Here is a 14,248-nt window from a genome sequence, read left to right as displayed (position 1 = left end):
AACATTGTTTTAAGCCCATAACAGATTAAATCAAGAATATACTAATATATTCAATATCCTGCTGAGTATCAAGAATATAACTACAATTCTGATTTGTGGAAATGGGCAAAGGATACAAATATGCTAGTTACAGAAGAGAAAATCCACAAAAGTCCCAGGATGCTGTAGGAATGGAGATGGGTGCATCGTGCCAAGGAGCAGCCTGGCATGACTGACTCCAGTGAAGCCTGCACATCCCTGAACTCCAGCATTTCTGCTCCTGGGAAACTGTGACCAGTCCCCTCAGTGGGGATGTATGAGGGTGTCCTCACAGTGTCGCCTGTGGAGGCGGGAGTCAGAGCCACCTAAATGACCCACTGTCTCTCCTTCTGCCCTAATGTCAGACCCTCAGGTGGGCCCGATTAATTCATGAGCTTTCGCTTGTGGGATGGATGACAGCAGAAGTCAACACACTAGGCACTTGCTTGGGACATTCTTTCGACTATCCTCTCACATGTCTGACCAGTGTCCACACCTACTCTACGTACCCACGTGACTCTGGTTCTGCCCTGACATGTTTTTCTCCAGGGATGATGGAAAAAACCTATTAATATCTGCTAAACCTACAACTAAAACTGTAACAATGTCTGCTCATGGCTCTGCATTTGTAGTACCGACAGGGGAGCCTGGGACAAAGACCTCATTTAGCTGTCTGTAAGCGACTGTGAGGCTTTATTTTCCACTTGGCTTTCGAACACGATCCCTAGCCAGCTCCACACTGCCCTTTACTCGGAGAAGCTGGCCTGCTCTCCTCTCGTCATGTTGACTATTTATATATTTTTGCCTGCACTTAGTGTTCGTTGATGCACATGTGCTTTCTCTAGTTGTGGCCAGGGGCATCTACACTCTAGTTGCTGAGCACAGGCTTCTCATTGTGGTGTCTTCTCTTACTGCAGAACATGGGCTCTAGGGCACAGGCTCAGTAGCTGTGGGGCATGGGCTCAGTTGCTCCGTGGCACTTTGGATCTTCCCAGACCAGCCGTCGAAGCAGTGTCCTTTGCATTGACAGGTGGGTTCCCGTCCACTGAACCCCCAGGGGAGTCCTCCTCGTGTTTTATCTGGTTTTGTCCTGAACTGTATGTAACTACTTCTCTAACCTCTGCTTTCTCTTGGATTAAAAGTATATGTGTATATATGTGTGTGGGCTCAATTGTGTCTGACTCTTTGCAACCTATGGACTGTAACCCACAAGGCTCCTCTGTCCATGGAATTTTCCAGGCAAGAATACTGGACTGAGTTCCCATTTCCTTCTCCAGGGGATCTTCCCCACCCAGGGATTGAACCTGTGTCCACTGCGTCTCTTGTGTTGGCAGGCGGATTCTTTACCACTAGTGCCACCTGTCTTTCGAAAGCCCAAAAGAAAGTGTCTGCAAAAGCCAGATGGATGGTCAGGTCAGGTAAGCGGCTGAACTGGCTGGTCTCACCTCAGACCCCAGAGCACTCACTCCCACATGGGCTGTTGCCTCAGCCCCAGGGTTTCTGACACAAAGGCCTGGGATGGGGCCTGAGAACCTGCATTTACAGCAAGCTCCTAGATGCTGCTGCTGCTAGTCTAGGGACCCCAGATTGAACCTCACTGGTTAAGCAGACATACAGGTTGCATGAGGCACAGGAAAACCTGTGTGATGCCAAAAGCACGGGACAGACATACTGAGAGAGCGGGCCAAGGGCAGCAAGGGGGAGAGCAGGGAGGGAGGCAGGAGGACACGGGGACAAAAGACAAGGCTGGGCCCCTGGTCTCTAACACACCACAGTTCACTCTCTACCCCAACCCGCATCCCCTGTGGACATGCTTACAGCAACAGGTGGACAAGGGAACAGCCCCACAGCCTGTGAAGGCTGGAACCCCTGGGGGCAAGCCGCAAAGCCCCCTCAAACCCAGGCTGAAGGGCTGTAAGGAGCTGAAGATCTCCTGAGACTGGGAGACATGCGGCCCGCCCCTCAGTCCCAGCTGGGCTTGAGCTTTAAGAGACGTCACTCATTATCAGAGAACTGCAAATCAAAACCTCAATGAAGTACCATTACACGCCAGTCAGAATGACTGCTATCCAAAAGTCTACAAGCAATAAATGCTGGAGAGGGTGTGGAGAAAAGGGAACCTTCTTACACTGTTGGTGAGAATGCAGACTAGTACAGCTACTATGGAGAACAGTGTGGAGATTCCTTAAAAAAAAAACTGGAAATAGAACTGCCATATGACCCAGCAATCCCACTCCTGGGCATACACACCGAGGAATCCAGATCTGAAAGGGACACGTGTACCTCAATGTTCATCGCAGCACTGTTTATAATAGCCAGGACATGGGAGCAACCTGGATGCCAATCAGCAGACGAATGGATAAGAAAGCTGTAGTACATATACACAATGGAATATTACTCAGCCATTAAAAAGAATACATTTGGATCAGTTCTAATGAGATGGATAAAACTGGAGCCCATTATACAGAGGGAAGTAAGCCAGAAAGATAAACACCAATACAGTACACTAACACATATATATGGAATTTAGAAAGATGGTAACGATAACCCTATATGCAAGACAGAAAAAGAGACACAGATGTATAGAACAGACTTTTGGACTCTATGGGAGAAGGCGACGGTCGGATGATCTGAGAGAACGGCATCAAAACATGTATGTTATCAAGTGTGAAACAGATCTCCAGTCCAGGCTGGATGCATGAGACAAGTGCTCGGGGCTGGTGCATTGGGATGACCCAGAGGGACTGGATGGGGAGGGAGGTGGGAGGGGGGTTCAGGATGGGGAACTCATGTAAATCCATGGCTGATTCATGTCAATGTATGGCAACCACTACAATGTTGTAAAGTAATTAGGCTCCAACTAATACAAATAAATGGAAAAAAGAGAGAGAGAGACGTGGGAAGGAAAACTGGGATCTGCTGGGCGGCAGCAGCCTGCAGACGGGGAGGCGGGTGGGTCACCATGCTGCCCTGCAAGCTGTTTCTCACAGCCCATCACCAGCACCCCTTCACCTCCACCCCGGTCTTTCTTCCTGGGGCATCCAACACCACCCATAGAGCGAACTCAACACAGCCTGCCTGCACTTCCTTCCTTCTCAGGAGAGAGCAGAGAACCGGCAGGAAGCAACCCCAAACCAGCACTACGAGCATCCCTGCACTGGACCCTGCACCGCTGGATGAAGGAGCCTGAGCTCCACCCCCAACAGAGGCGGGTCCAGAAGCGGAACCGTGGATGGACAACGCCACGGACAGAAGAATACATGTGGTATGGCCCAGTTATGAGACCTTGCAGAGCCAAAAGACATAATGTTTAAGAATATGCTCTGAAAAGATCAGGATGGGCCATATCCTCTGCCCCTGGGGCAGTGCTTCACCCTGGGCTCTGCGGGTACAGGGGTTGGCGGGCACAGGAGCCCCGCGGAAGGCCCAGCACCAGCTTCAGGAGGGAGACTCCCTCCACACGCGGCCCCTGCCAGCACAGAATTGTGCCCACTGTGCATGAACACAGACACCTGCTCATTTATACAACTACCGCTTTCTAACGCATCCATGCCTGGGAGTCTAGGCCTTTCTTCTCTTCAGCAGAAGGATACCTGATCACCAAAGAGAATTCCGTTTCAGTGAATCCCCTGGCTAGGGTGCAGGAGGGAGAGCGTCAAGAAAGGAAAGCTAAGCGGTCCAGAGCACTCAGCTCCGTCCCTCCTCCTCGGCTCCCACGTGTTCACTCAGGAAACACTGACTGGCTGCCATAACGTGCCAGGTACACGGCAGTAATGTGAGGGGTTCAAAACATGAGACAGGCCATGAACGGGTACATGAAGCAGCCAATCACGCCCTGTGCTGCACCCTCCCCTCTATCCCTGGGTCACCTGTCTCGCTGGCATTACCTGCTGGTAACTCCGCTGCTGAGGTATGGTCTGAGGAACCAGCCGGGGCTGACTCGCAAACACATGGCCATCAGGTAGAGAGGTGGCAGGTGGCTGCCTGGAAACACAATTCGAGGCAGGGGAACAGGATCAAGTCTCACTGTCCCAGAAGGTCCTGCAAAGTGGTGGGGGGAGGCAACGTGGCAGAGTTGGCCCTGGGCTCCTGTGCAGCCCAGGGCCCGGGGAGAGGGGCCGCTGCAGCCAGCCTTCCCCTCTCACCCACCACCCCGCACACCCAGGAAGGGCTCGGTCATAAAGGAGGCTGCCAAGGTCTCTCAGTCACGGTCCTCTTCATCTCCCTGCTATTGAGTCCACAGTGGAGAGTCAGAAGGATCTGTTGCGATCGGATCGCTGAGACGCTGGCAGCTGGGCCCCTTGAGTCCCCACGGGCTCCTTTGGGCACTGACACCGTGATGAGGACAGTGACCGTTGGGGTAAAACTGGCTCCTGCTTATTGAGGCTCAGTTGATACAAAACCCTCCCTGGATGTGAGCTCATCTCATGGGCATGGTGACCCCGCACTGGGCCATCACGACTCTGCTGTTTCACAGAGGAGGGGGCAACGTTCAGACAGCTGCTCATGCGACAGAATCTCTGATGGGACCTCTCTGCAGGAGGTGAGAGAGCCCTGCAGAGGTCACAGAGTCCTATCGCCTCCCAGGGTCGGACGCTGAGAGCAGCAAGTGCCAGAGACCAGAGCACACAGGAACCCATGGCCCCCAGGCAGGAACATGCTCCTTAGGTCAAGGCAGGGGGGCCTCAGGGCTACAAACCCATGTTTCCCTCGAGGGAATGGAGAAGGATCCGTGAGCTGGACCAGGGGAGAGGTACCTGGAAGGGCTGCAGAAAGTGTGACTGAGGCCACGGGCACAGAGGGCTTGGAGACTCCACTGAAGGAGCTATAGCTGACCCCACTGGAGGCCCCCTGGAGGATGGGGACTGCAGGCCTGAGCTGGCGCCTCCTGGCGAGCTCTGCTCCGGCTAGCTGGGCGAGTTTTCCCAAGCCTTGTGCACAGACTCCATCTTTGGATGCAAGGAGGTGGGGGGAGATTGAAGTTACGGGCCAGAAGGCAGCGGTGGCACAAAGCTAAGTCCAGGGGTGGAAGGAGGGGGTGTGCTGGGGTGGGGTCTGCTTGCTCTTGCCCACTCACAAGCCAGGCCCCAAGTTACCTTCAGAGTGAAGTCAGCGGTGGGGAAGGACATGTGGGAGAGGCTGATGGCTCTCTGGATGTGGTGGTCACGCTGCAGGATGGGGATGCTGGGGGTGAGCCCGGCCTGGAGGGAAGGACACAGTGGGACACCTGCAAAGGGGGGAACCACACCCTCTCCTGTCCGGACCCAGCCTTCCAGCAGGGCTGCCGTGTTTCAGCAACAGAAGCAGAGCTGGTGGCCAGCACGCAGGCCCCACTGCATGGCATGGAGGTCCCAGTTCCTGTCTCAGCCCCTTCCCCCAGACTGCGAAAAAGAGGCCCTGGAAACATACTCAGAAATACAGCGCTAGACCCCCTTCCTGCAGTGTCCAGTGCCCACCTGCATGTCATGGGGTTTCTGAATAATCGCAGAGTAAGGAAACTTGTTTACTTAATTTAGCACAGCATTCTCAAACGTTGTGTGACTGCGGAACCCGGGAAGGTTTGAATCACAAAGTGCCAAATACAACAGACCTTAGGGGTTACACCACTCCATTTTAAGCTCACAAAACCAGGGCGTGGACCAACTTGCCACGGGCGTTCAACTAGCTAGAGATGGCACCAAGACACAAACCGACCCTCCCAACCCGAGAGCCACACTGACGAGGCTCTCTTCCCCGGGGCCTGCTGGCACAGGGACCACACAGCTGGGCAGTAGAAGCATGGCCAATGCGTCCTGAGGTTTGACAACTGGAATCCCTGTGGGACCAGAGGCAGAGCCGGGCTGCAAGCTGAAATCAGAGTCCTGTAAAAAAAAGGGACAAGGCCCACAGAAATCGCCCTGGCTCGCCTTCTGGCAGAGACACACGTGAAGTAGACCCATCGCCTCAGCAACTCAAAAAACCCAGTATGGGACCTCCCCAGTGGTCCAGGGGCTAAGACTCCAGGATCCCGATACAGGGGGCCCGGGTTCGATCCCTGCTCAGGGAATTAGATCCCACATGCCGCAACGAAGATCAAAGACTCCATGTGACGCAACGAAGACCTAGCACAGCCACATAAATAAAGACTTAAAAGTAAATAAGTAAGCAGTATTCACCATGTGAACAAAACGGCCAGCTGTTTCTCAACAGCCCCCAAGCAAGGCAGCCATCCCCTTCCCTGCCTGGCTTCCTGCTTGGTCTGAGAATTTGCCTGGCATTGGCAGGGAGATGGGACCAGCCCATAGCAGCTCTTCAACCAGGATGCCACCCCACGACATCACTTCGAGTGTTGCCAGCACTTACCAGCCCACTCCTCCAGGAAAGGCCCCTCCTTCCTCTCCAAGCACCAAAAACAGGGGTTGGGGAGGTGCGGAGAAGAAACACTTCAAGCCTCACCTTCGGGTTGGCTCCAAATTCAATGGGTGTCACTGGCAGCACAGAGTCCCCGTGAATCTCCACCCCATGAATGGGGAACCACAGCGCCTGGCAGCTGTTCGGCCCCCTCGGAGCCCTTTCTGTTTTGCAGAGAGCGCTCACTTCCGATGGGTCCCAGTCTGTGCTCCGTGCTCTGTCCTGAGCCTTGTTCTGAATCCTTGATGGAAAAGCAAAGAGGCTGAGACACACAGCCTGGAGTGACCCTGACCACTAGCTTCCAAGGAACTGGGAGCCAGAAAAGAAGAAAAAAGACACCAGCCGTTCTGCCCAGCCTGGCCCCTGAGAGCCGGGCTCCAGATGACCTTTGGCTCTGACTGCTTTTGAGTTTGCTCCTTGTGGCTAATGGCCTTGGGCACCAGGCCAGACCCACTTGCATCCTCGGGCTTCAGGGTGCCACATGGTGAGCTGCGCTGCGAGGAGGTCACTAAGGACTCTGGGACTTTGCTCTCAGGTCAACACCACTGTCTCCCTGGCTGCTCTTAAAGCCCTGCTGTGCAGGACACACGGCCAGTCAACACCTGAGTCCTGCAGAGCGAGACCTGAGGCATGACATGTCTCCTGGCCCGAGCCCGTGATCCCAGGTACACATGGACCCCTGCACTCTGAGCATGGCCAGACACCAAGGACCCAGGGTGGGTACTCCATGGCCATCCCCTCTTTCTCCCTCCCACACAGGCACCTCCTGCAGAGCTGAAAACAAGACTGGTGACCAGCGATGAGCCAGGCTCACTGCCTGGCCAGGGAGAGCATGGGCGGGCCACTGGGACAGCACTGGATGGTGAGCACAAGCTTGGTGCCTGGGGGCCACTCACCTCAGCAGAGCCAGGCTTGGTGCTGGTGAAGGCAGTGGCAGCTTTGGTCCAGGAGTCACTAGCAGAGGCCTGAAGGGGGAGGGCTGCTAGGAGAAAGACAGAGTCAGGACATCAAAGAGGAACAACCAAGCCAGAAACACGGCCACGGGCAGCTCACACAAACTCAAGTCTCCAAACCACCTCCCTCCTCAGTCTGACACCTTCATTCGACTCCCCAACATCCCCAGAAACATTTCCATAAACGAGCTTCCCGTGATTTCATGGACAAGGAGCTCCAGGTAAACATGCCAGCAACTTCTCACTCACAGGGATTAGAATTCTGTATCACTACCTCTGCTGCGGTAAAGCTTTTCTCACATAAGCCAACTATTTATTTCTACAAATTGGCACCTCCCTACGAGTCTCTGAACGAGTCAAGCTGATTATTACTCAACTGTTGTTAGCTCAAGCATTCTTGAGAATCCAACAAAAGTCACAGACCCTGTGTGTGTGTGCAGAAAACCTCCTGAGCTCTTTTCCAAGATCCAGGGCCCTTCTGAAGCCATCCACACACCCCTGGTCTGAGCAACCACGAGACACTGCACAATCCAGGAGGGAAATCCTTGATAGCCAAGGGCAACTCCCTAGTTGGTCCATTCTGCTTGACCACGCTGGCAGGTACGTATTTTTGGACATTTACACTGTGACACCCACCACTCTCACAAAACCAAACTGACTGCACCCAAAATATACTGAAAGACTACTGTACTTTCAATCAGAGTTGACTATTTCCCAATATTACATTGAAATGTTTAGAATCAAGGTTTTAATCAGAAACATGAAGACAGGCCATGTGGTAAAACTAAGAGAACCAGGCTCAGAACCCAGGGTGTCTGTCATGTGGCTCCGGGGTTGTCACTCACTCTGGAAGTCTCAGCTGCTTTGAATAAAAGAGCTAGCAATGGGTGATTTCACCAAGTTCCCGCTGCCTTCCCTGCAGGGCCTTGCCCAAAGCAGGAACTCAAGAAGAATCTGCTCAATTAAAATGGTTTCGTATTTTAAAATGAAAGATTACCAGAAAAATACCACTGGATAAGAAATTCTTTTAACTTCAGGGAAACAGAGATTTTCTACAAATTAAGGGCCACCCTAGTCTGGTTTCAAGTCTAAGATGACATTTGGGGAGGGGGCGACAGAACCTTCCTTCTGGCAAGGAAAGGGCACACAGCACAGACAGGAAAGCTCTCGACTCCTCCCAAATATTCGTCTGCTGCTCGCTCTCAAGGTAAGAAGAAAGGATTGCTGATGTGGGTGAGAGTCAAGTCAACTCCTGAGCGACCTCAGCCAGGAGGGGTGGGGACCACTCTTTCCCGTCACTGGATGCAGAATGCTCTGCTCGCCACCACACTTCAGGCAGGGAAACGTACATCTGTTTAGAGGCTGCAGCGGCACGTGGTGCTCAGATGGCATTAACCCCAGACTCGGCGAGGAAGCCAGGAAACAGGCAATGCTGTGTCTATGCTCACGGCCCCAAGGCAGAATCCTACCCTGAGAAGGACTGCAAGCCTGGGAGGCGGCCCGAGCCTTGGGATCCGAACACAAGCTCCTACCCTGACTGCTGCTCTCACAGATCTCGGTGCCCAGGCTGCTGCTGGGCACAGGCCCGTCGCCCTGCTCCAGACACAGTTGTTCTGCTTCTTCGCAAACCGAGAGGAATTCAAGAGCAAAGACTTCGGCCTTTGACAGGAACCTACGGAGAAGAGGGTGATGGGGTCCAGCCTCGATGGCAGACGGGAAAAATTAGCTCCCCCCAGAAAGACGCCTCTGGGCTCCAAAACCACACCCAGAAACTGCTCCAGAGAATTCACGAACCATCAGTTAAAACCTTGACCACGCGGGAACTGCAATGCCAACCAAACCACCCCTGGAAGTGCCCAGTGGGCTGCGATCTGAGACTGCAATAGGAGGAGGCTGGACTTCAGGAGCTAACAGAGGTATATGTCCTGCTCACTTCATTTCAGCTGGTGTCAACAAGGACCAGTCATCCTCTGAGAGCATGGAAATCACACCATCTACCCCACGGAGCACAGGGACAGTGGGCCCTGGGAGGCAGTGCCTGCTTACAAGCATGTCATTCTTCCTCTCCCAGCCCGGGCCAAATTCTCAACACTCCGACTCCGCAGGTCTCTGCGTCCCAGCCTCCTCGCATCACGCCCCATACCTGCACTGCTTGCTCCTTCTTCCTCCTCTCCTCCTCCAGCAGGCAGCGCTGCTTCTTGGTCAGGACCTCAATGAAGCCTTCGCCCACCAGAGCCCACCTCACTCTCCTCCCCAGGGCTGGATCCACAATTTTCAATGTTGGTGTCTGAACCAAGATTCACAAGGAAGGGCAATGGTTCCATTTACTGCAAGCTAAGAATAACCTAACCCTACAGACACCTGAAATCGAAGCACTGAGTCAACTCAAAAGGCCAGGCCCTTAGCTGGCTTGGGCCTCAGCCTATTCACTATCACCAGGGTCTAGGAAACCCAGGGAGGATTTCGACACTCTTCTCACAACCCTGTAATGCGCTGTTATCTCAAACCAAACAGGAAACAGTGAAGAAAACAGGCCTGAGCGACAGACACACCTGAGGCCCAGCTCCACTCCTAACCAGCTGTGTAACCCTGGACATATCACTCAACCTCTCTGGGCCTCAACTTCCCGTCTTTAAAACTGGGACACTGCAGGGCTGTTATGGGGGTGCATCCTGCCAGACCACCAGGACTCCCTGAAGTCGCCCTTCCTTCCCATGGCCTCCTCCTACGCTGGGAGCTCACCCTCATCCCCAGGCTTGGCGCCTCGCTGCCCTTGCTGCTTGGAAGCTCCTCCTACTCAGAAGCTCCTCCTACTCAGAGTCCTCACTGTGGGTCTCGCTGGCCATCCTCCGCCGGGGCTTGGCCCGGGGGAATTAATCTGGTGGGCCAAACTCCTGCAGACCCCGGCCCCGGCCACTCCTCTGGCTGCCGTTGTAGAGGGCCTGTGCCCTGAGGACACCCCCGCCCCACAGGCTACTACCAGTGGGCTGCCAGCAGAAGGTGAACTCTCAGAACCCATGGCCATGGCCCCGGGCTGGCCCCCGGCCCCCAAAGCCTTGCTCCTCATCAATGAAGATCCAGTTATTCCTCTTGGTTAGGAGTGTGTGGCTGGCCTCCCTGGAGGGTCTGGCCTCTGGGGTCCCATCTGTGTTGTTGTGCCCCTCGGGACGGCTGGCCTCATGGTCTGAGCTGGCACAGACTGAGCCCTGGTCCTCTGAGGTGGCCGGGGCTACATTGGCCAGCACGGGGTCAGTCTTTTGGTCCTCGTCCTCAGCCGCCTCTTGGACAGGCCATGTGTCCTGGGCCAGGCAGGTGCTCCCCTCTGCCAGCTCGCCTTACTTTCACAGGGAGGAGCCATAACACATGCACTCAACCCCACCCTGTGGCCCTGCCCCAAGGTTCTGTGGGATTTGCCTCTGACCCCAGGATTCCTCCTGGGCCTTCAGTCACCATCAGAGCCTCTCACGTGAAAGCACCCAGCCATCTTCATCTCACTCTCCTTCCCCAGAGCACACCGGTCCCTCCCAAGGTGCCCCTTCCCTGAGGGCAGTGTCTCCCGGGACAGGGCCTCCTCCCAGAGCCCATCTTACTGAGGACCGAGATTCCTCCTTCAGCTGCAGGGCAGCAGGACCAAGTGTCGCCTCACCTGACATGCACGTCCATGGCCAAATTGTCGTTGGATTTCAGGTGGGTCAGCGAGTAGCCTTTGCTCTGCAATGCCATGTAACCCTCGGGGCTCTACATGGGGCGGGGTCAATGGCAGTCATCTTCCTTTCCAGCAGCTCTGGTTCTCAGAGCGACAGCCGGTCCCACTGAGGGAATCCACGGGCATTATGGGTTTCATCAATCCTGAAGGAAGCAATCAGCCAATTGTTCACCTCGTTCAGCAAGCCATGGGTCGCCCACAGGCCCAGAGGAGACAAGCTGCCCCGACCATCACGCAGATGCAGCACCCCACCTGCTTCACATCATCTGATCACAGAACCTCTGCAGGCACACACACATGCAATCTGAAAGGCCTGTTCAAAGACCCTGGAGGTCCAGTCTTAGTTCTCAATGAAGAGCCCCTATGTCAAAGGGTATAATGAACTGGCAAATGGAAACAGGACACAACCAACTAGAGAGCTCATGGCTGGTGGCAGAAAGCTAAGGGGTCAGGCAGCTAGCAGCGGGAGATGCCCGAGGGTCTCTTGCACAGACACAGGAAAGATGAGCTACTGCTCCAGGGAGCCCACACACACCAAGGAGCCAGTGTCTGTCGGCTTCTGAACCCTGCAAGAAGATTCTGAAAGGGGTCTGGGCTTCAGCTCCGCTTGTTTCTGCCCCTGAGCTTACAGTGACGCACCACATTCTGTCCAGGGAAGGGGAGAAGGGGACACAGATGACACTCAACTCTTAACTGGCCGAAGGAGACAGGGGTACGCTGACATCTCAGTCCAACCACATACAAACCAGCTGGGGAGATGGCACCCTCCCCCACCAGGGCCCCTCTGTCCACTTCTACCAGATGGGATGCTGCAGACGACATTAAAGATCTCCCACTGGGCCAGAGTCTGTGTAGAAAAGGGGGTCTGATTTTTCAGATACTTCACAAAGCTAATTACTGGCTGCCAATGTTTTTGTGCCCATTTTTAAAGCTGAGAAAATCTGATCAGGAAAATCGTTCTGCATCAGGCCAGTGGTTATACACTTTCTTTCAGCTGTGGAGTGCTCTGTCCAAATGTGATCAATATATAACTCCGACACAAAGGTAGTCTGAGTCATGTGGCGGTGAGGACCCTCTCTGGAATCCTAAAATTACACACCATTTACTAAGTATTGATTACAAGGTATGCAGAACTGTTCAGCACCACACAGACCTATTTTTGGCAATATAGCAGCTCATATTAACTGAAAAACCTCCTGTCACAAAAACGCTGTACAAAACCTATTACACATTTGACTTGCAGAGCTCTGCTCCCCCTAACCAGGAAACCCCCAGGGAGCTGAAACCACAGCCATGGGCAGGAGCCATGGGTCAGAGGCACAAGCAAGGGCTCCCTAGAGGGGAGCCAGGGACACATCTGTCAGATGTAGAAACCTACAAGTGTGCTCCTAAGCACTGCCCCTTCCCCCTCCCGACAAGAGATGGGGCTTCTCTGCACAGGCAGAGAGCTATAGCTGAGGTGCTGCTTACACAAAGACCCTCAAAGGGCTATGCATTCAATTTCAAGGCAGATCAGAGAAACCTCATGCTCTTTAGGGAGATGACTGAGCTAGTGTCCCAGCCAGGGCCAGAGCAGGGAAAACAGGCCCCTTTGAGGAATTCAGGGCCACACGCCAGCTTTCACTCAGGCTTGGGGGCAGCAGAGTGGAGTTCAGACTTACACTCCTAGAATTCTCCAGAAATTTCCTGAGGTACAATAAAAGGTAGTTCTAGGCTGGCAGATGAAAACGTAGAGCCACCCTGGAAGGGTACACTCTCAAACCAAGCTATACAGAATCCCCAGGGTAAGAATAGCTCTGCTGGAAAGGAACTCATGAGTCAAAACCCCCAGAACATCAGGGGGAAAGCAATCCACCACAAGTCCACAGCAAGTTCATAGGATCATGCACTGTCCCCAAGAACTTCAGAAAACAGATCAAAATGTTAAACACCAGAGAATTACTGTTTACATTGTTAAAAGCATAAAAGAAGGAATTGAAAACTCACAAAAAATACAAGACAGAAGGAAAAAAAGCTTTAAGGGGAATAGTCTAGTAATAAAAATACAGTCATTGATATAAAAAACCCACTGGACAGTAAAACAAAAATAAAAACAGCAGAATAGACACAGTTGGAGAGAATATGGAATTAGAAAGTAAGCATTTTCCCAGAGGCACCACAGAAATCAGCTCTCATATATTCAAGAGACTTGGAGGCAAAGTGAGAAGTATCATGATGCAGACACTCGTATAGCAGAATAAGTACAAATAATCAGTACAAATAATCTAAGTATATTACCTAAATTCAAATTACCTAAGTACAAATATTAAGTACAAATAATCAAAGTAGATTACCCAGGAAGAAAGGATACAAAGAATGAAAAAAGGCAAATAGTTAACATGATAATTATAAGAGAAACTCCCAGAAGTGATGAAAGCCGTACAACCGTAGATTTGAGCACCATGAGTTTTAAGCAGAATAAAGTAAGGATAGATATAGATACATACCTAGACACAGCCTTTTGAGAAAGAACTCCAGGAGACCAAAGACAGAGAGATCTTAAAGCAACACAAACCAGACACAGGAGCCAGAAGAAAAGGAATACTATCTTCACAGGCCTAAAAGAAAGTAACTGCAAACCTAGAATTCTCTACCAGCTACACTATCGTCCAAGAGAAAGGCTGTCATAGGTGAAAAATAGTGCTCAGTCGCTCAGTTGTGTCGAACTCTTTGTGGCCCCATGGACTGTAGTCAGTCAGGCTCCTCTGTCTATGGGATTTCACAGGCAAGAATACTGGGGTGTGGTGCCATTTTCTCCTCCAGGGGATCTTCTAGACCCAGGTATGGAACCCATGTCTCCTGCATGGGTGAATTCTTTACCACTGGCGCCAGCTGGGAAGCCCCATGTGAAGAATGCATATTGCCAAAAAACTTTCCTAGAGGCCTTGACAGAATGTACCTTCTGAAAAAATAAATGGAACCCAGATGGAAGGATAAGCAGCAAAGAAACTAGTCAGCATACAGGCAGATCTGAACAAGCACAGACTGAATAAAACAACAAAGATAATAATTTGGTAGGAATCAAAACAAGGGAAGAATTACAATTCCAGGCAAAAATTACAAGACTCGTGAGTTAGAGCTCAGGTTCAGGTTAAACTGATTAGCCTTTGTTAAATCAAGGGTGCATGTTAGAATTTAACCT

At 52.5% G+C, this 14,248-nt stretch overlaps 1 non-coding gene and 1 pseudogene across 1 annotated transcript; both read right to left on the bottom strand.

The window, feature by feature from the left end:
• Nucleotides 1-1,612: 1,612 nt before the first annotated feature.
• On the bottom strand, nt 1,613-10,207 carry LOC122689403 (annotated as a pseudogene).
• Nucleotides 4,216-4,301, bottom strand: LOC122691080. The gene has a single exon (XR_006340322.1). It is a non-coding gene; the product is annotated as a small nucleolar RNA SNORD62 (small nucleolar RNA).
• Nucleotides 10,208-14,248: the final 4,041 nt, after the last annotated feature.

The sequence above is a fragment of the Cervus elaphus genome, chromosome X (assembly GCF_910594005.1).
Source record: "Cervus elaphus chromosome X, mCerEla1.1, whole genome shotgun sequence".
In the NCBI taxonomy this organism is placed as follows: domain Eukaryota; kingdom Metazoa; phylum Chordata; class Mammalia; order Artiodactyla; family Cervidae; genus Cervus; species Cervus elaphus.
This window is presented reverse-complemented; position numbering and strand designations above follow the sequence as displayed.